A 23,811-nucleotide genomic window follows, 5' to 3' on the forward strand; every position below is an offset into this window, starting at 1 on the left:
AACAAGACCGACCTCGCCCCTCATCATATGGTACATACTTATGAGTATGTGTCCATACATATCCAATCCTTGTGGCCTATCGGACAACGAAGCAGCGACAGCGTGTCTCGGGAACCATCTCAATGGCCACGGTACATGTACATCATCGGACCGGGCAATGCGTATGGAACGGATTCAGACAACTGGGAACCGGGACCGCATTCGCCTCTAATGATCATCATCATCTACCCAGCCAACCCGTGGCGGACGATCGTTCACTTTCGAAAGTGCGTACCTAGCTAAGCCGATACAGTACGATGAAAGTTGCACAGTCGCAAACTGTGTCCATTTGAACCGGAAATGTCATCTAATTATCTATGTGTAACATGGCGATGGGGCTTGAACTCTTCTTCGGGATTTGATCCCTTTGGAGATTTGTTTTGTGCAAACTTTTGCGTCACTGCATAGCCAAATGATGCGGGAGCGTAGATGTGCATCTTAAGACATGATTTTCTACTGATCAAATTGAATGGGATAATCTTGTTATAAATTTTAAGAAAAGATAAAAGATTCTTTTTCACCACTAGAAACGTCACTGAGGTTCAACTGATGTATGTATACGGTGACAGGCATAAAAAAGAAAAAAAAAATCATAGCTCAACATATCCTAAAATATTTATTCTATATTTAAGAGAAATGATGTAAATTCATTGCTGCGTAAGCATTCCTGATTTTGTATGTATGTATGTATGATGGTTATCCACCATGAGTGCAAGGATTCACCGCAGTTTCAGCCTAAGTTTGTGCTCACATGCATTCTTAACTAGATTATTAAGTTTGACAAATTTCCAATGCATGGCTTACACCCGGACCCCATGGCTTCGTATGAACTGTTATGGATGAATGTATTGTGTTGATGTAGGTATATATTGGAAGAACGAGTCAATCAGGTGGGCTAGTTTACTTACAGGTATTCCGGCATCCATGTATATACCTGGCCAGCTGGCAACTGATTGAACATTCTTAGGGCATCCGTAGCAATCGCGAGTATAGTGAAAAGGCTCAAGCGTTTAATCACTTTCATACCGCACCGGGGGTTAGTATGAGGGGGAGCAAAATAGAGCCGTTGCCGTCGGGACCGACAAAATCACCAAATTTGCTCACTAGAAAGGGGCGAGAGCAAACATGCACTGAAAAAAATCTACCGTTTAATGCTGAGCTAAACAAACTACGTTCAGCGTGTAAAGTTTGTTTACATTTCATTGCGAGAAAAAGGTGAAAATTAGGACTCGGGAAAAAAACGGAAGATGCTTGAGGCTTCAATTCCGGGTGCAACGGTAGCTGCATTAGCTCCCGAAAGCACAGACATGGCTTCAGCAACAACGAACAAAGCGGTAAAAAGTAACTATAATTGTTAATAAATTCCCAGGCTTGACTAATTGAATTTCTCTCTTCCAGAATCCTACAAATTTGGCTTGTTCCGAACTCTAGCTTAATCTTATATTTGCAACTTAAAGATCCCAAGGATTTCAATCTAGACGCTGTAAATAGTCCCGAAAAATGCTGCGCACTAAATCTCTGTAATTGCTACAAATCAATATGGTAAGTTGATAACGAAACGTAGCCAAAAGTTATTGTTTATTTAAAAAACATTTTCATTTCATTAGGTCTTATTCGCCATTCGGATACTGTCTGCATACCTCAATGGAAATCAAGTGCTGTATCATCTGTGCCGGCAGAAATTGTGGTTCGTTGCACGTTTGGAATAAAACCTCCGACCACCCTTTGGGGTTTGAAAATACATAAAGCTTAGTTCTTTTAGAAATGGGACAGTTACGAATGCGTGTATCTCGAAAACCATTTGTTTGATCTGAATACTTTTTATGAAGGAAATGATGGTAATCTTATGATAATACATGAAAAAAATTGAAAAAAAATATTTATCGTTATTTGTAAGAAAAAAATCTACTTTATTCTTTGTACATCCCATCGGCCAGCGCACACTTTTTTCAGTCATGATATTGATAAGTTTTTCAAACTTTTACTTCGTCTTATCTATGTTTTTGGTGGCTGCATCCTCCTCCTTCAGTTTCTGCGACTTTTTGGTGCAATACAGCTGTTTCAAAATTAACAAAACTAGATTTTTTTTTGAGCCACTTTAAAGCGTTTTAATGCTATTTTTACTGACAAAATCAGACAATAACGAAGTAAAACCATCATGAGATAGAACTTAAAGTATAACGGTTAGAAAAGATCATAGGTTGCGAAGGGTACATACAAGATTACCCTTTTTAGGCTTTAAAAAAAAGCGAAAACGATAGTTTTCGTTTTTAAAATTGTTGTTTTTTCCACTGGTGCAGGATTTTGTCAAATCATTATATTTTACACAAAATAACCAGCAAACTTGTACTTTAATATGCTCGGGACCTTGCCACGAGCAGACATGGTACAGCATTCAAACGCATGAATTTGTTTGAAATAGGGTATTTCATACGTTTTGTCGTGCATCAGAAATCATCTTTCCCTTTGTCTCGGTACCGGCTATACAGCTTATGAACTCTGGAACTATCAAAAAACTATTGTTTGAGGTTGGGTTTGATTGACTTATTACTAGGTAACACTTTAAGCTTACCGGAGAAATTTTTTTTGGACATTTCCGCGATCCAACCTTAGTTTTGCGTTTATTCCAAATAAAGAAATGCTGTTAATGAGACTTCGCTTCACAGATGACCCTTAACCGTAGTTGCCGATTATGTGCTTCACTCCAATGGTTGATTTAAACTTTTGGGCATTTTTGACGATGTTTGCATACTTTTCCACCACTCACACACAGTTATTCTTTGAATAATCAACGGTTTTGTCAGCTATCAATTTGATAATGATGGATTTTGAAAGAAAGTTTGCAAAATAATTTTTTTTCATTTTCTATTGCATCGTAAATATCTCAAAAACGCGTAGATTTAAAATTTTGAAAAAAAAAAAATAGATCGGATAGTACTTTTCACAAGCAGCAAAATGCTGCCAAAATTTAGAATGTCCGATTACTAGTAAACGAGCTATTAGCAAACGAAACTGTCCCATTTCTAAAAGAACTAAGCTTTAGTACTGGCCCCTCCGAAATCGGAATTTACCACAAACAGCTTCATTCTATTCCGGCTCAAATCGGTTGGAGTAGAAATGGTGCTAACACAAGGAATTTCAGCGAACGATTTATCGAGAAAATGTATGTTCGATTATAGACTATTAAATGTTTATAGACGATATTTTTTATTTAACAAACTGTTGAATTCGAATTGCGATGAATTCAAGTTAAAATAAATGCGGTGTTTTTTTTAAAGTATAGTGGACTAGTGAAGCAAACAACGGTTTAGCCCGGTAAAAACAACAATACATACACTTGTTTTTTGTTTGTTTAGAATAACCTCGGGATTCTGTTTAGTTCGGAGTAGGCCATGCCTCGTGCGAACAACACGCGTTTTTTCTCCGTCCGCGAAAATTTTAATAAAGTTTTAAACCAATAAATTCAAGTTAAACGATTGAAAATTGCTACCAACGGATGGAAAGCAGCCAGGATTCTTCATGGAAGTGACCACCAGAAGAGCACGGGTAGTTTTGTAGTAAAATTAAGACGAATATTTTTGGAGTTCCAGGTTGGTGGCTTCTGGTGATCGGAACCAAGTGCTAGATGGGAAGATCTTTTTCGGTTTTTATGCCGATGAAGAAAACATGAACACTCATGAAGCTAGTAGTTTTAAAGTGTTTTTTGGTTAATGTGAGGAAAGTGAAAAAAGTTTTGAAAAGGATCCATAAATTTGGTTATCCAAAAAGTCTGCAGCACCTTCTTAAACGACCTAAGGTAGTGAAGACAGTCGAGGAACTGAAGAAAGTACGGGTTTACATGCAAAAAACGATTGATTCACAGGTTGTGCAGAATCTTATGGCCGGGGTTAAGGCCAATGTGCTGGCATTTGCGTATGGACTGTAAATAAAATATGAGAAAAATGGTAAAATGAAGTTTAAAAGTCATTCTTTAATCCCTGAAAATTGGATGGCAATCGGATGAAAACTCGAATTTTGCGAATCAATGTTGTGTGTGGCAATTTCATCGTGGACACCCTTTATGTACCCGACCCGATTCTCCGTTGATTTCATCCACCTCCTGCAATGATCCGTTGAAAGATTCGCTGAAAGAGGAAACATACTTTCTACTTCAACAATTGGTGAGTTCGTTCCATGATCCTTCTTATTCATTTATTCTGAACTGATGTTCCACTCCGGGAGTTTTTACCTGAGATTTCTCAAAATTAGATAATTCTGAAATACCGTTAATTGATTTAAAAAGAGAAGTGAGTTGATCCTCCGCATTTTGCGGGAGCGCGGAAGTTTTTTTTTCTATTGAAACCTACTTTTCAATCTCAAGAAGTACAATTTATGACACATTTTAGGGTTCAATTTATTATGATGTGTTGAAATTACATTTATGTTTTTAAATCAAATGGCTGGAAGCGAAGTGAGTTGCGCATAAGAATTTGCATGAAATCGCTGTTCAAATAAAGGGATTCTTCAAATTATGTTGCACCTTGGAATCTGACACCTTCATAAATCATGTTCCAGGTTTTAAATTTGCGATTCTCACCAAAAGTTTCTTTATGATTCGTTGCTATGACGACATATTCTAATTGTTCGGGTTACTGTGTCAGTAGACTGAGTCGATTTGGGTTCATTTTCCAATTTCTCAACCCTTGGTTCTAACAAGCTTAGTTTTGGTTCAAAACTTATCCGTTATTTTTCGCAGAATTTTGAGGTACCGTTTACATAAGTAAATTTGAGCTTTTATTCTTCTATAGGAAAATTGAATATTTTGTACTGAAAAATCAACATCTTTTTTGTTTCTTCTGCGGAACACAGCCTGCTAATAGTTTTTGTGTCAATTTATAAATTATGGAAAAGAAATTTTTCGCAGAACAATTATGTTGAAGACCGTAACTTCGTATCTTATTAGACAAAAAAGTTATTAGCTGTTTAACAGGTGTGTAGGTATGTCTATTGGCATTGATAAGCAATAAATTCAATTGACACCAATAATGTTCCTTATTTCCAAGTTAAAAAATAAGGTTTTTTTTCCTTTCAATTGGTTTTTAAAAACAACATTTCAACGACTCAATACCTACTGATTAGAAAAAGAAACGACCATAAGCTTCCCAATTCTTTTATCTGCTCCGTAGACCGAAAGTGAAGAAACAGTTCAGTTCGTTAGTTCCGGAAAGCAAATCAAATAAGGTGCTCGATCGACTTTCTTGTCGGAAAGCATTTCCTCATGCACACCAACTGTAGGATCAAGACTGGGGATTTCTGCTTGCTGTTGAGGGAACATCTTCTACTTATTCCATCCAAAAGACGGTGCTTTGTACAAACAATAATGCCTGCAACTCCTTCCCAGCATCCAACATTCGTTCGTAAATATAACAGCTTTCGTTGCTTCCTCTTCCAAAGTAATAATATATGTATGTGCTGGTTGAAAGCTTTTCTTATGCATTGGGCTAGTGTGTGAGCAGAACTTCCTTTTCAGGAAAAGGACACGGAAATCAACGAGAAAAGGGTCGTAGGGTAACGGTTTTGTCAAATTGTCCATTGCCTCTTTTTAGTTTTCAAACGTGTTTAGAACATGTTTCGACAGTCGTTGGATTGAAAAAAAATTCAGGAAAATGGAACCTTGTAGGGTTCCATTACCCTAGCAAGTGCAATATTGCTTTTGACAGAATGGTTTTCTCTTCGTTTCGGTGTGTGTGCATGTAAGATTAACGGGAAATGCATAGCATATTGAATAAGTTTTTCTTATCCCGGTTTAGAGTTTTCTTATTCTCAAACAAATATGTCTGCTGCTGGAGCTTTCTAAACTAATCACTAATCACTAATCGTACTTCCACAGCCAGAACTTATGTCTGAGTCCCAAAGAATAATAAGAGTACGTTATTATTCTTCTTGTCTTTGTTTATGCCTTTCATCATTTTAACATAAAAACATTAAAATGAATAAAAACATAAAATGGTTGGGCCTACCATGGAGCAGAGAACGCAGAGACATCTGGAACACAGGAACATGAAGAAACGTGGACCACCAGTACCATACGTTTCAAATGGGCAATATCGTTGGAAGCATGCTAAGAAAAATGCTCCTTGATGAAAAATCCATGCGAAATGTGAAGCAACTAGGACCTTTCTCCTGCGGCTGGAAATGATTTATTTTGTACACAGAAATCACAAAACTTTTGAATAAATTTATTTTGAAAAATATTAAGTGATCAATGAGAGGATTTTGAAATACTAAGAATTATTTTTCTTGGTTGTTTTGGATTTCAGTGTACAATCATTTCTGGTCATCGACCAAGGATAAAGCGCCTTCACTCGCTCTTGAAAATAAAAAAGAAACGGAAAACATTAATCGAACATAAAACCTTTCGAGGTTTGTTTACAGCTCGAAAGGTTTTTTCAAATAATTAATCCATATAAACGAGATATATCGATTATATTACCTTGAAAGCGCCGTGAATTTCTTACTTAAGATATAATTAATAACAATTGAATCTGCAAGAAAGTCTCGACTGTTTATAAAAGATAAAAAAAACTCTTTATTACCTTATTGCGTGAGTTAAGAATTATTAAGAATAATTATCTTAGTGCAGCCGCTGGGAATTTAAGTAAGATAGAAACAGGCAACGTTTATAATCGAAAAAACAAGCGTAGGGAAATCACAACAAAACCAACTTTCTTGGCGGATACCAACGAGGACAAAAATGTTTTAAGCTTTCGTTTAAGCATGTTAACAATGATTGCTTAGTTTAGTACTTATTTTGTGTCAAAGATTTCAATTTTTTAGTCACGCCTTGTATAAAATCCACTGAGCATTAATCTGCATTTGCCCTGATATCGAAAAGTTACTTCCAATCACATGGAAAATTTCCATAACTTAATGAATGTTTAATACTAAATATAACATAGGTGTACCACCACTAAAATGCAGTGAAAACAGCTGATTTGAGAAGAAAGGAGAGGCAAAAGAGAGTGTCATATTAAAATAATTTCGGCCCGAATAGATTTTACGCAACTTGTGCAAATGGTTGCTAATGTATGGAGACCTTAAAGTTATTAACGCTTGCTGTGATCAAAATGCAATTTTGACCTAAAAGAGAGCAAACATTCACACAACCGCTGCTACAATTAAGCACGGCTTTCTTCACTTTGACGGGTTCTGATCTGTACCTACATATTTGAAGAAGTTATTGTAAATATGACAAACTAATGATAGATATTCTCTGCATGAGTTAGGTATATTGAGATAAAAAGAAACGTATAAAAATTACATATAGGAACAAGCTCACCGGGGTTTCCTTCAATAGCAAATAGTCGCTCGCTCCTGTTCCCGTCCTTCAAACATGTTTCGATTCTTGGAATTCCTAAATTTTTGCTTTTCACATTTTTCACTAGATATGTTTTGGAAAATGCACCAATGTACTTATTTTCGAATTATACTCTAATTTTAAACCATTAGCATCACCAGCGCACTACGTCAAAGTTCTTAATAACCAAACCACCAAACTTTATTTGACCAAGTTTCCAGTATACACACAAATTATTTTTCTATTGCCAGTCCATTTTCCTAAATTCTTCTCGTTAGTTTATCGTGGACGGCTTGTTTGAAAATTTAAACCAAATCATACCCGCCGGGTCTTAATGAAAAGATAGGATTTCACTCGCGTTAAAATATAATGAGCTCGTTCGGAACTAAAAATAGAACCCTTCGCTCCACCACCATATTGATTCACAAAACTTAAAGTCAATTTTCTCAGATTTTGCTAATCACTGATTTGTATTGTCATCACTTTTTCAGACATAAATTTACTTTTCACTTTGAATTAGGCATGGTACCCGAAACGAAAATGAAAATCGTAGCACGAACGCGAGGAGACGAAAAAAACACAACCGCTTCACAGCAAAGCCTGCTGAGACTCCCCCCATTACTCTTTCAAAATGCACGTTTATTCACGAGAGCACCCAGGGCATAATAAGCACTCCTTTTTTCTACAAAAAATCACCTTGACCAGGAATCGAACTCGAGTCTACTGATTACCTCTCTGACACCTTACCAATAGGCCAAATCGTCAGATGAAACAAGTGAAGATGTAGCTTTATTATTCAGTTGATTTTATCGAGTCGAATTCGCTGTTAGACTCCCCGGCAGAAAATGCTCATCGTGTCCCGATTAATGGTGCTTATAGTGCCCCAGAGGGGGGGGGGGGGGGTTCTCATTATGCCCCTACAGTGACTGGTTTTCAGCTTTCGACAAAAAAATTTAAAATGCATTTTAATCGTTTTTATCTACTTTTTCAAGTTTCATCCAATTAGGCAATTGACTATTTGAGTGTCTGAACACGAAACAATGTTATATATTATAGCTGTTCTCTATGGCTAAATAAGCTTTTTCCTTAAGGTGGCCATTATGCCCTTATCTCCCCTAAATCAATGAGTTTTGTAGTTTCAAAATGGAATAACCAACTGGGTCAAAATCTCTTAGGAATAAATGAAAAAGAACTTATGTAGTTATTAGCTTTCTTCAGATTGCAAATTGGAAAAAAAATATTTTGAATGATTCAAACTTTTGAAAATGACGAAAAGTTAACTTCAAATCCCATTTTGTTCTTTATCTAAAACAAAGTCAAATTTTTTGAAGATTCTTTTTTTGAAATCATTTAGGGAATTGTCGTTAAGCTTTTTTTGAAACACCAACCTTTAAAAGCGTAACCTTGAAACACAAAACAGATTTTTAGCTTCACTTGACCTAATTGTAGACCGCTATCTCCCATATATTTGTATCAATCTCACGAATTATTACTGAAAGAAATATACTTTTTGTCAATTAGCATGGTCAAAACGAACACAAACACAGGATCTCAATGAAACTGTTTCCTTGAGGAGATTCTTTTAATTAAACTCTAAGCGTACATCATTCGAGAATATGATGGCTAGCATCTTACAAAAACTTAAATCACCAATCCACAGGAAGTTTACTATGTCTATGTATGCCGTCCTCGGGATTCGATCTCATGACCGTTGGTTCAGGAGACTTTAAGAGTATCCTTTACACCACGGGCTGTTGCAGGTGACATTCAGTTTTATTCTGACTCCGATGGCGAAAATTGGAGTCTCAGTGGAGGAGTGCGTATTGTAATCAGCGAAAGAGGGGTTTTTGGGTCATCTCACACCACCGCAAGGTTGCGGAAAAAAATTCTATGTTTTTGAGAAAAAAATTCTGACTGTGATTTTATCTGTGATTTTATCAAAAAGTTCTGTGATGGTTTTCTGTTATGCTATTTTCTTTAATTTTATTGACAATTCATGATAAATAGGTTTTTTTTTAACATTTTAGTTGGGAAAAATCATTTAACATTATCAATATTATCATACTTTTCTAATTCAAGGAGAAAAATCTTAATTTATATTATAGGGACGAATGCCTCCTGTGGAGTTAACCCTTCATTTCATGATTTTTTATATTTTCTTGAAAAAATTCTCGATAGTGGGCAATGATGAGTACATGAAGGGAAAAATAATAAAAAAATATTATTTTCTCATATTTCGAGGATTTTGCCAAAATATTAATTGTTGCAAATTTGCAACAACATGAAATGGTTATACCATTTCGTTCCTCATACAAGACAGCTAGAAATAAATGCTTATTCCTAATTTATCCAGCACTAATCGTAGTTAAAGCTCAAGAACTTCGTAAACCTTGTGTCTGGACACAATTTAGCTGGGGTTAGTACCTAAGTATGTTTGTTATCCACCATGGGTGCACGGATTCACCTAAGTTTCTGCCTTAGTATGTACTTACATGCATCATTTAGATCAATTAGTTCGACAAATTTCCAATGCAGCTTACACTATATCCGAACCCCATGGCTTCATTTGATCTGTTATCGAGTAAATGTATTACTTATGTTGATGAAAGTACATTTTGGAAGAACAAGTCAATCAGGTGGGCTAGTTTACTATGTGAATTCCGGTATCCGTGTATATTTAGCTGACCTGGAAAACTGATAGAACATTCTTATACATGAGAATTTCAAGTAAGCACATCTTACCTGTTGACCATATATATGATTTGAACTTAAAAGTTTTCTGCCGATACCCGTAATCGAACCCATTACGCCTAGCATACCAATACCAGACTCACGCCAGCGTATTCGCTAGCGGCCAGACCTCCCAGGCACAGTATTATTTTGGGAGCTGGGGGGGTAGTTATGCGATAATATTTATTACGTTTGCTTGAAGGTGCTATATGGAAAGCTGAAACGTCTTTCCAATACAACTTTTTTAAAAAATAACCTTGTCAAATCAATATTTTGACAATAACATTCAAGCTTTGGACTTGTATTCACTTCTTTTTCAGTAACTTCATTTTTTGTGAAAAGTTTAATGGTATTCTTCGTGCTCATAATTTTTTAGCGCAATATACAGCAATCTAGAAACAAGTTCATTCTCGGCTGACAACAATGTTTGAATTATGAAACCTTAAAAATTGTGATGAATAAATGATATTTATGCATAGTATACTTAGATTCAAAGAATCAAGTAACTTGAAAATCAGGAAATACAAGTTTTGAAGAAACAAATTGCGTTTTTTCTTCAAACACCTACAATAAAAACAAAAAAATATATTTATTATTCCTTAATAATCAGAAACCCGATGGATAAAATACATTAAAAATGGTTTTACCCGTATAACATTTGTTGAATATGGTACGCGTTTGGAAGAGTAAACAGAATTATAAGTAGGACTTAAATGGAACTGCCATTTTCGTCTCACCATGATGATTAAATTCCTACTGAAAACATTAAAACTGTTATCATAAATGCTATACAAACGATAAAAAATATTTGAAGAACTTTATGGGACTAACGTTTCAAACTAGGGTATAACATTATCAAGCCGTGAGCAGAATCACCAACTGTAGGATCAAGACTGGGGATTTCTGCTTGCTGTTGAGGGAACATCTTCTACTTATTCCATCCAAAAGACGGTGCTTTGTACAAACAATAATGCCTGCAACTCCTTCCCAGCATCCAACATTCGTTCGTAAATATAACAGCTTTCGTTGCTTCCTCTTCCAAAGTAATAATATATGTATGTGCTGGTTGAAAGCTTTTCTTATGCATTGGGCTAGTGTGTGAGCAGAACTTCCTTTTCAGGAAAAGGACACGGAAATCAACGAGAAAAGGGTCGTAGGGTAACGGTTTTGTCAAATTGTCCATTGCCTCTTTTTAGTTTTCAAACGTGTTTAGAACATGTTTCGACAGTCGTTGGATTGAAAAAAAATTCAGGAAAATGGAACCTTGTAGGGTTCCATTACCCTAGCAAGTGCAATATTGCTTTTGACAGAATGGTTTTCTCTTCGTTTCGGTGTGTGTGCATGTAAGATTAACGGGAAATGCATAGCATATTGAATAAGTTTTTCTTATCCCGGTTTAGAGTTTTCTTATTCTCAAACAAATATGTCTGCTGCTGGAGCTTTCTAAACTTACATAAATGCAGAATGCATGGAAGTGGAGTCAAGTGAGGAATGTGATGCAGTTAGTGTTGCAAGGATGCAAATTCAAATAGTGGATGGATATTTTCCTTTCGTATTCAGCACCGCAGTTCGAGAATGGGGCTTTCCTTGTGTTACATTTTGTGCAAAAAGATTGTCACCCAGTTGGTAACACAGGAATCGATGTAAATAGATATTTTCTCACTTTTCTTTTATTCGATTCCTGGAATAATCCTTTGAATGTCTTTCATCAATTCGAGTTACACAGCTACAAATTGGAATGAATGTTTGGGCCTTTTCTGTGTATAGTTTTCAAAATTCAAACTTGGCATTAAAGATTGAAAAATGTATTGATATGAAGCTCTCGGGCGTAGTTATATATCATTAGAGTTAAAGTCGGGAGCATAATAATGCATATTTTTTAACCCATTTGAGTCATCTTCGACAAAACATAATCACTCCTTCATAACTAGCTGCTCCGAATTCCACTTAACAGTGGCTCCAGAGAGTGATTGAGCTCTTACTGCAAAATTGCTCCAGGGGAGTGGCTCCAATCTTATTTGTCGACAAAAATGACAAAAATGAAAAAATTGAGAAAAAAGACAAAAATGACAAAAATGACAAAAATGACAAAAATGACAAAAATGACAAAAATGACAAAAATAACAAAAATGACAAAAATGACAAAAATGACAAAAATGATAAAAATGACAAAAATGACAAAAATGACAAAAATGACAAAAATGACAAAAATGACAAAAATGACAAAAATGACAAAAATGACAAAAGTTACAAAAATGAAATCATTATCAGAATGATCAATCTTTTTCCATTTTCAAATCACTTATTCGAAAAATACATTGCGTCTAAACAAAGCAAGGCCTACTTTGCATAGCAATAAGGAAATTGCGCTGTTCCTAGGTCGGAAGTAATTTCACATTTGGCCAGCTATTGCCATTTCCTTTGCCTTATTTTGTCCCCAAAGATCATTCATCATCCGGTGCGTCAGTCAGTCATTCATACATTCATACAGATTTCACCAACGACAAGCAATTTATGCGAGGTTTGCGATTAAAAATATTCAGTTTCACAGCACCCGAAATCCCCCACTTTTCTCGCCCTTCCGTGAAAAGTTGAAACAAGTGCAGATCTGAAATGAAGTAGGTAGTGAGTGCTCAGGAGATAAATATCTCTGGACGAAAGTGCATATTTCGATTTGAGTTATGAATGGCAGCAGCATCAGAAATGTTGTACTGTCCCATCTAGCCCAGAAGAACCGAATCGCTCGAACCAGAACAAAACGGAAAACAGGTGTGGATGTAAATTTAGAAAATGATCCAATTAAGAGCATCTTTCTAATGTTTTCCTTGTCCGGTCGGTGTCCAGGGTCCCCTTGTTTGGCGCGACTCGCCGCTCATTGATGGTGATGATTTCGCGAGCACATCAGCAGCATCCATTGCAATTCCCAAAGGACGCAGGAAAGGGTTGAGGCGTGTCGATAACTGAAAATACATATCAACAAAACAGACTGACAAATTTGAATTGTGAAGAAACAAATTGAGATATATGATCAAACGCTTAGAAAAAAGTTGTAATTTTCATTTTTCAAATTTACAAAACAGCTCGGCCTACTTTAATTCGCTTTCCTCGGTGCATGACAGCGCAAGTAGTAAGCGACAATTGCATTGCGTCTTTTGGAAGTGCGTTGCAGCTAACGTACATATATCTCACACACCAAAACCTAGCTGCTGTGCCCAATTTTGTGAATGCAACAGCGTAGTCACTCGGCCGGCAGCATGCGTAATCTGCGTTTGCTGAATTGGCCGTGCAAGCGCAGTGAATGAAACTTTTACAAAATGTATCTTTCGTTTTTTGCACGAATTTTTCCTCCCACTGAACATCATTAAATAAATAAGTAGGTAGCTGCTAAGTTAACACATTTCTTCATGGGGTGATTTTTGGCCATTGCTATGAATGGGACACTCGGTTGCCGATCAAAGTTGGCTTTGGGAAGCTTAGTGGCGGAATAAATACAAAGTTGCATTGCGTCTATGCTCCGTGAAACAAGTGCATTGACATCAGTTGCGTTTTATTTAGGAATTGTTCATTAGAGCTAGAGAGTTCCTTTAATAAGGTAGGCGTTGACATTTTTGTGAGAAACGCGTTTTCTTTAATGGCGGTTTCAAACAATAGACTGCCATATTGAAAAATGTGGTGGTTAAAGTGATATTTTTTCGAAGGCTAAAAATCATTATTTAACATCATCAATCAATATGAAATAAATCATTCAGTATGTACTAACTATGCCTTTGTAATGTCAAGGGATATTCTATAGAAATTATATTTTTTTCGGTTGATTTGGTGTTCAATACATGAAGGTTAAGGATTTTCCAAATAATGTGAAATTTTAGTTTACTACCTAGCATCCTAACGAGGTCATGATATTTGGAGCGGTTGCTTCGAATGGATTGAAGACGTCTCTCATTTTCAAAAAAGCTAGATAAAAAGTTAAAATCGAAGTCTACATGGACATTTTGAAGAATCAGGTGCTTCTGTGGATTCGGACAAACTTCGGTGAACCCGAGAATGCTATTTATCAACTAGATGGAGCCCATGCCATACTTCGAAACGGACCCAAACTTGGCGAGGGCGAGGCGAGGGCTACAAGGCTGAGTCATTCGGCCCAAGGTCATGAGGCCGAAAGCTATTCCGCCGAAGGTCATTCGGCCGTTGGACGTTAGGCCGAATGGGCTATCTGGCCGAATAGGCCACTAGGCCGTAAGGGTTATTCGGCCGAAGATTATCCAGCCGAAGGCTGTTAGGCCGAAAGGACGCAAGGTCGAAAGGATGTTCGGCTGAATGGTCACTAGGCCGAATGGTCATGAGGCCGAATGCTTATTAAGCCGAATGGTCATCAGGCCGAATGGTCATCAGGCCGAATAGTCGTTAGGTCGAATAGTCGTAAGGCCGAATGGTCGCAAAGCCGAATGGTCAAATCCAGTCTTGTATTTATTCGGCCTAGTGACCATTCGACCTGATGACTATTCGGCCTAACTATTTTTTTTTTTGTTTATTTGTGACACTTTACCAACGTTTTGGCAATCGTGTTAAAGCCTAACTACTAATCGGCCTCACATGCAAATAGCGATAACTCGGCCTTACGACCATTCGGGCTAACTACCTTTCGGCCTAGCATCCATTACCCTTACGACCATTCTGTCTAATGACCATTCGGCTTAACGATTTTTCCGTCTAGCATCCATTCGGCCTATCGTCCATTCGGCTTATCGTCCATTCGGCCTGATTACCATTCGGCATAATGTCCATTCGGCCAAATAATATTCGGCCAAATAACCTTCGGCCTAAAGTCTTTCGGCCGATTTTCCTATTCGGCCAAACATCCGTCGGCCTTTTAACCCATTCGGCCTAGCGACCTTCGGCCTAGCGACCTTCGGCCTAACATATATCGGCCTATCAGCCTTCGGCCGAATGTCCGCCCCCGTGGGCTTCAATGTCAGGGTCAGGCTTATATTAGGGAAGTGTACTCCCGATTCAGATCTCGCCTGTAGGGTTCAGCTGAGAACGAAAGTGGACAAATCGATTGATTATATCTTATTTATATGCCTACGAATGAATAAAAAGGTTCTCAAATCATGTCAACATAAAAAAAAGTGTTTTTGAACCTTGATGACAGATTTTCGCATTTTCTATAGCTCATCTCACCTATAGCTATGATCGCTACGCTTCTAGAAAAGGAGGCCCCATAAAAATAAGTATGAGACACTAGACTGAGTTGATTTGGGGTCATTTTTGAATTTCTCAAACCCTGGGGTCTTAAAAGCTTCGTTTTGGTCCAAAACTTATGCATGATTTTTTGCATAATTTTTAAGTAACGTTTACATGAGTAAATTTGAACTTTTAGGTTTGTATGGGAAAATTGAATATTTTGTACTGAAAAATCAACATCATTTTTGTTTTTTTCTGTGGAACCGAGTCGGCTAATGATTTTTGAGCCAATTTATTTATAAATTCCTTCAAGAAAATTTTCTGCTGAACAACTTTGTCGAATATTATAACTTCGTATCTTCTTAGATAAAAAAGTTATTTGCTGTTTAACAGGTATATGTCTATTTGGATTGATAAACCATGAATTCAATTGACACCACTGCTTGTGCCCCACGAAGTATGGCATGAAAAATGGTCTTGCAATACTTTGCTAGGCGCCCAGCAGTGGTGTCAATTGAATTTCTTGTTTATCAATGCCAAAAGACATAAACCTGTTATAGAGTTAATAACTTTTTAGTCTAAAAAGATACGAAGTTATGACATTCGACAAAGTTGTTTAGCGCAAAATTTCCTGTAAGAAATTTATAAATTGGCACAAAAACCATTAGCCGGCTCGATTCCACAGAAGAAACAAAAATGATGTTGATTTTTCAGTACAAAATATTCAATTTTCCCATACAAACCTAAAAGTTCAAATTTACTCATGTAAACGTTATTTAATAATTCTGCAAAAAATTATGGATGAGTTTTGGACCAAAACGCAGCATTTAAGACCCCAGGGTTTCAGAAATTCAAAAATGACCCCAAATCGACTCAGTCTAATGAGACACGTCATAAATAGAATAATCAGCAAGTTATTGTTATTAAATTTAGAACACAAGAGCTCCCATACAAAATCAACAAAAAAAAATATCATACAGAACCAATATAAAAACAATAAAACTCTAACATTTTACTTAGTATACCTTTACGTCGCTCTTTCTAAAGGGGGAAGTTCATTACTTAAAGTAATGCGACTCAAAATATTCTTAACTCAAATTCACTGATTTGGCCAAATATTAGGTAGGGTGGGTGCTCATACTTTGATCCTTAAATGCTACTCCTTATGAAATGATTTCACAATTAAAGAAAGCAATAGTTTAAGTTGCCTTTTAAAATCAGTCACGATACTTGTAGTTTAAAAGTCACACAAAACATTCGTATATGCTGGCTCCACCTTCCTGTTTTATATTCAATTCGTAAAATTTTGTTTATTTTATTTTCGATGAACTATTCTAACAATGACGACACAATTTACTTCTCATCATTTGTCACATAATTTTTTTTTTAATATTAAAATAATTAAGATGGAGATGCGGGATTTTCTAAATCTGCCAAAAATTTTATATTTACTACAAAGAACAAAAGATTTGTGGCAGCTACATACACTGATAATTATGTGTAAACTGATTAATTTTGTCATGGAAAATATAGACACGAAAAAAAAACGCTTGTTTCTTGACTTGATAAAAGCCTTTGATACTTTAGATCACGAAATCTTCCTCAATAAACTTGATCGGTATGGTATAAGAGGTGTTGCTAATACCATCTTTAAAAGCTACCTTACAAGTTGGAAAAAATTCATTTCTTTCGACCAAACAGAAATCTCCTTGAAACCCCTTGATGTGGGTATACCACAAGGCAGTAATATTGGGCCATTTTTATTCTTATTATACATTAACGATTTAAGCAATTTACCATTAAACGGCATTCTCAGACTGTTTGCAGATGACACTGCATTTTTTTATCCTGAGAATTGCTCAAAGATTGAGGTTATATAAATAAGAGGATAATGTTATCCTTACCCTCAGGTAGTTATAACAAGTTTTCCTCTTGAAATGAATTTTCCAAATATCAAAAGCTGTAAGATGTATGAACCGTTACAGCTCGCCTGCTTAGATTTGATCCAAGTGGTAGTGCGCACAAGCTGTTGGAAACTTTTGAACGGCGGTTATTTTTTTTCACTCCTCCATACAGCCAACTGAGATCAGATTATGTGTTTTTCATATTGTCACCACCATCGTCCGACGAAACGGATATGTGTAGGGATGTGTTTTTTTATCCGTATAAATAATTCACGGTGATAAAATTTCAAGTGTTAAATTATTAATCGCTTCGGCTGGTCGTTAGAGAAGATTTTTACGAGCGCAATTACGACCGGGCGGTAGATGTGATTTAATTAAAATATGACTAAAGCTAAACGGATTGCAACAATCGCAATATGTAGGAAGAGGAAACCACTTCCACTGTTTGGAGTTCACTTCTTCCAGAGCCAGAGATCCCGCAGAATAGTCGAGTGAAATTGTACACAATCTACAACTAAATACAAGTAGGTGGGTAGGTACCGACTGAGGAAAAACATCATCACTTTCGTCATCCGGCTAGAGATTTTCCAAATGGGGTGAAGGAAAAACGGGCAAAACACAAAGTATGCACAGGCGAATCAGTTAAAAAACCTGAACAATTTAATATCCATCTCTCGCTCAGGCAGGCAACTTAATTAAAAATAATTTTCCCTTTTTTCATGTGAAAATAATTAGAGAGGAAGTTAGGAGAGCAAAGTCACTTGAGCGATAAATATTCGTACGAGTGAGCAATCCCTGGATCCTCGCATGGTTTCCTATCCCCCTCATGCGTATTTGCGACACACCGCCTACTACTAGGTTGCTACGATGTGGCGTTTCTCGAGCGTCTATCAAAGTCTCGTTGGTGGGTTTTCTAGCATCGCTTGGCTTATGAAACTTTTAACATTCTGCTGGAGAAATGCGATAAAAACTGGAACGATGATTCACAGTTGCAACACGATTATGCAGCGCTTAAGCTGTGTGATGGCGATTTTATCATTCCCATTTGATGCGGTATGTCGTAGAGCATGGTCGCTAAAGATGGAATTTTTTAAGCAATTAGATTTTATTCTAAGAAATTACTGATTCAAGTTTTTTGCAGAGTCAGTCTTGGGATTGACATATTCCAGGGAAGTGAGTAGTGTTTTATTGTGGAAACTAAATGTGTCAACTCTGTGCATCTATTTATGAATTTTATTAGTTATTGCCTTCAAGTAAAGATAACGGGTTTTTATATTCAGAATTGGTGAATTCATCCATTGAAATAGTTTTAAAATCTTTCAAATTCGCATTGTTTTTGCCCTCAACTTACAACGAAGTCCATTCAAAACCACCAGCAAAAGATGAAAGAAGTTCATATTTCAGCTTGATTAAGTCGTATGAGATCTTTGTTTATCTTTCACCGACTGGAGAACAAAACACGCTTTTCCTGCTACGGCGGCTTTCAAATAACTTTCAGAAACGGTTCTAAGCGCAGGAAAAAAACCACACATCTTCCTGCAACTACTCAAAGAGGGAAAGCAATTTACATTCACCGTTAGGAGTATCCTAAACGTTCATCATTCAAAGAGCTATACTCTCTTCACAACAAATGCCCGAATAGTGAGAGGTTGGTACACTTCTGTTACATCGAGTGCGCAGCCAAAGTGAACTTAATTTATTGTTATAATCGATCTACTTAAGTAAATACGTTTGCCGTCAATGCCAAATAATGGTCTTTACGAATAGACTGTGAGAAGAATAAAACCAAGTCACGCGTGCGGCGCAGCATCCGTTGCTTAAACCTAGGCGTACGGGAAAAGGGATGCTGCGCGTGGGGGAACAAGTGAGCTCCATCACAAATCATTTCTTTCGCATCATCGCATCGTATCGTCTGAACTGAACTGAACGTTGGAAGTCGTCCGTCCGATCGACCCCACTTGTTGTTGAAGCTCTGTTGTGCTCTGCTGTAGATTTTCTCACCTTTTGGAAAACAAAAACACACCGCACACTTTGATGCGTCCAACCAAGAGGGGATATGAGCCGTGCAGTTGTTTCAAGTTTGATGAACGATGCCAACTTCGATGGGATCAATAAGAAAATGCTGCTTAGGGAATGGGAGGATTTTTAATATCTTTTTAATCTTTTTGATAAATTTTGTTTTTTTTTAAGAAAATTTAATTAAGCGTTGAGATATGATGTGTTCAACAGATTTCAGTTGTCTGAGAAAAGCATTCTGAAACCAAATACTGAACACTAACTTCATTGGAATAGGTATCTTTTGTTTTTTTCCTCAAATGCCTTCCGGACTTTTAGTATCCGACGCAAATATTTATCTTTTCCATGGGTCAATTCCCTTGAAGTGCTTTGATTCATCATCCAGCAGGGTACATTTGAAAATTTCTTGCATGTGCGATATTATTGTCTGGCAAACGAAGATTCTTCTGCGTCAACACATGTTGACTATAGTAAGGGGATCCATTGAGTTGTTTTCTTAAATATTATTCATTTTCTAGGGTTTTGCATGAATGCGAAATTAGGTTGAAATAAGTAAGTGGACTTATGTAAATATAAAAAATTGTTTTACTATTTATTGAATACGTAGTAGGCCGGGGTATACATATAAGTTCAAGCTGTATTGTCATAAAATACTTAATATAGGGTTTTCTCCATAGATAGGGCAACACACTTAGATGTTTGAGGTTGCTTTGTTATTACCATAACCCGATTGCATTTTAAATTTGGCTTCAAGTTTAGTTTTTTCGAGTACGTTATCAACCAATTAATGGGATGTTTTTGTTCACACATAAAAACGAAGTCAATGATTTCAATTTAAAATTCTGCTGTTAGAAAAATGTATTATAATTTTGATACAAAATAATAAGTTTTGAAACAAAAGATTTATTTTCTGAGTTAAGGAGAGTTAAGGAAAATGTATAAGAACAAAAAATTTATTATTTGTCCTAATATCAAGAAAATTTTGGCATTTTCCTTTGCCCTAAAATATTTTTTTGCTGCATGTAGCTTAACTTCATTAACATAGTTCCGCCTGGTAAAAATAATAAGACACACTTGATTAAGTAGAGTAAACATAAGCAATCGATCAGATTTGTCGCATTTTAGTGCTATGTTTGGCTATAAAATTTTTGGTTGATCGAAAAGTCCATCAAATCAGATCCATAAACAAGCAATTTACCTTCTTCCATCTTATAGCTTTTCGAGCGGCCACTTTCTTTTGACGGGCGGCAACTCATTCGTTTTTTTTATTAATATTTTTACGACTCATACTAACCAGAAGGGGGGCAACCGATAGTGGCTTAAGCACTTTCTTTGAACATATTTAAACGCGTTTGCTCTTCCCCCTCCTCTAGTCTATAGATGTCACAAGTTTTCCACGCACAGGTGGGCGCGTGAAAATGCGCAATAAAGTAAGTTGACGCGATAAAAATTAATCTACCCATTTGAAATTTATCCTCCGATATTATTATGTTCTTGGGGAGTTTATCTATACCTCTACAGTCAATATCTATTTTTCGCTGTCTTCAACCCGTTCACACTACGAGGTTTGATGATTTTCTCCCCCTTCCAGCCGCTATAAACAAAACCATTCGGTTATTAATATGCGATATATTTTCTCACTTTTTTCGCTGCAAGCAACGCGTGGGTGGGTGAAGTGTGTGGTTCACGTGACTCGCTCATAGTTGGCCGTGCTTATGGTAAGAATTAATTTGACTTTGATTTCCGATTCGCTGTTCTAAGGCATGTTATGACTTATGGATCTTGCTTTGTAATCCTTCCAGCAAAGATATTCGTAATTAATAAGCTTGTAAAATTAGCTTTAGACGGTAATTTTAGGAACGGAACCATTTCAAACCCGAATTGGAAAGGTGATATAGGCAACGGCGAAAAATAAATGTGGAAATGAAAACAACACGTTCGCGCCCAAATGGGTGGAGAAAGAGTGTAAAATTATGAAAAATAAATTTGAAAACACTTTTTGATTTATGCCCGGTGAATGTGTTGTGTTTACGAGACAACTCGCACGGAGTTACAAGAAAATAACATGGAACAATACGAACCCGCGAAGACGCGCACTCGGTTACTATGACGGCAACGGTTTGGTTGACACCGGCATGCTACGACGATCAGCCAACCCCATGTCTTCAGGTTGACTTCCTACTTATTATGAATAAAAAAAAGTAGGCTGGCTTGCGTTCATGTGAATAACATAATGTTGTCAGCTGCTGGCCTTTGCCATCATCCGACACATGTTGTCGTCGAACCGGGAACGGAAAATTGAAGGCGGGCAAAACGGAACACCACTCATAAATGCTGTTCATAATACCGATGATTGAACGATGTGGCGAACGGGTGGCGTATCAGCTAAGTAAGCTCTCCCCACTCGCACACGCCGCCGCTACGTTTAGCAGGTGGGAGTTGTTTTTAGGATGGGAAGCAAAGGGTTAGAGAGCACCAACAGGAACATGAAACGGAAAAATAATGTTGGTGTCGTCCGAGAAAGATCCGATTTAGATGTTTATTTTACATTTTGTTATGAAATATAACACGTTTTCCTTCTGAGTTTCTAGTGTCTCGATTAAAGCTAAAAAACAATGCAATAGGAACAAAATTAAAATGCTCGTTGAAATATGTACCTACCCAAAAAAAAATCTCTGAGACAAATAGGTGCAAACTCTGTTAGATTTTGGTAACATTCGATTTTGGCAACATTCGTTTTTAGCAACGTTTTAAAATGGCACCAAATAACATTATCAATAATTTCATAAAACTCAAAAACAAAAACAATGGACTAGAAATGGCAATATCTAAAACAAAATATGTAAAACGACAAATATTGTTATTTTGATAAAATTATTAAGTTATTAAATGATTAACATTACAAGCATTATAAACATAAAAAAAAATCCGAATGTGTCTTAAACATGATTAAAAAATAATAACATATGATAAAAAATTACTAAAAATGAATGTATGACAGTATGCACTACTTTGCAAATCGGGTCAAGTTGACCAAACAAGACATTTTTTTTTTACTATAAGGAATATTTCCATATTAACACTCTGAAACTCAATTGATCAAGTAGGCGTGTTCTAAGCCGTGGACACGGGTTTTAATTTTTCGTGCTTCAAAAACAAACTTGAAACCTAAAGTAAGTAAATGAAAAAAATCACAAATATGATAAAAATGACAAAAATGACAAAAATGACAAAAATTACAAAAATGACAAAAATGACAAAAATGACAAAAATGACAAAAATGACAAAAATGACAAAAATGACAAAAATGACAAAAATGACAAAAATGACAAAAATGACAAAAATGACAAAAATGACAAAAATGACAAAAATGACAAAAATGACAAAAATGACAAAAATGACAAAAATGACAAAAATGACAAAAATGACAAAAATGACAAAAATGACAAAAATGACAAAAATGACAAAAATGACAAAAATGACAAAAATGACAAAAATGACAAAAATGACAAAAATGACAAAAATGACAAAAATTACAAAAATGACAAAAATGACAAAAATGACAAAAATGACAAAAATGACAAAAATGACAAAAATGACAAAAATGACAAAAATGACAAAAATGACAAAAATGACAAAAATGACAAAAATGACAAAAATGACAAAAATGACAAAAATGACAAAAATGACAAAAATGACAAAAATGACAAAAATGACAAAAATGACAAAAATGACAAAAATGACAAAAATTACAAAAATTACAAAAATTACAAAAATGACAAAAATGACAAAAATGACAAAAATGACAAAAATGACAAAAATGACAAAAATGACAAAAATGACAAAAATGACAAAAATGACAAAAATGACAAAAATGACAAAAATGACAAAAATGACAAAAATGACAAAAATGACAAAAATGACAAAAATGACAAAAATGACAAAAATGACAAAAATGACAAAAATGACAAAAATGACAAAAATGACAAAAATGACAAAAATGACAAAAATGACAAAAATGACAAAAATGACAAAAATGACAAAAATGACAAAAATGACAAAAATGACAAAAATGACAAAAATGACAAAAATGACAAAAATGACAAAAATGACAAAAATGACAAAAATGACAAAAATGACAAAAATGACAAAAATGACAAAAATGACAAAAATGACAAAAATGACAAAAATGACAAAAATGACAAAAATGACAAAAATGACAAAAATGACAAAAATGACAAAAATGACAAAAATGACAAAAATGACAAAAATGACAAAAATGACAGAAATGACAAAAATGACAAAAATGACAAAAATGACAAAAATGACTAAAAAGAAAAAAATGACAAAAATGACAAAAATGACAAAAATGACAAAAATGACAAAAATGACAAAAATGACAAAAATGACAAAAATGACAAAAATGACAAAAATGACAAAAATGACAAAAATGACAAAAATGACAAAAATGACAAAAATGACAGAAATCACAAAAATGACAAAAATGACAAAAATGACAAAAATGACAAAAATCACAAAAATGACAAAAATGACAAAAATGACAAAAATGACAAAAATGACAAAAATGACAAAAATGACAAA

At 35.7% G+C, this 23,811-nt stretch overlaps 1 long non-coding RNA gene across 1 annotated transcript; it reads left to right on the top strand.

Moving 5' to 3' along the window:
- Positions 1–1,235: 1,235 nt before the first annotated feature.
- Positions 1,236–1,871, top strand: LOC129743316 (uncharacterized). Its single transcript, XR_008736601.1, has 3 exons — positions 1,236–1,373; positions 1,438–1,581; positions 1,647–1,871. It is a non-coding gene; the product is annotated as an uncharacterized LOC129743316 (long non-coding RNA).
- Positions 1,872–23,811: the final 21,940 nt, after the last annotated feature.

The sequence above is a fragment of the Uranotaenia lowii genome, chromosome 2 (assembly GCF_029784155.1).
Source record: "Uranotaenia lowii strain MFRU-FL chromosome 2, ASM2978415v1, whole genome shotgun sequence".
NCBI classification, from domain to species: domain Eukaryota; kingdom Metazoa; phylum Arthropoda; class Insecta; order Diptera; family Culicidae; genus Uranotaenia; species Uranotaenia lowii.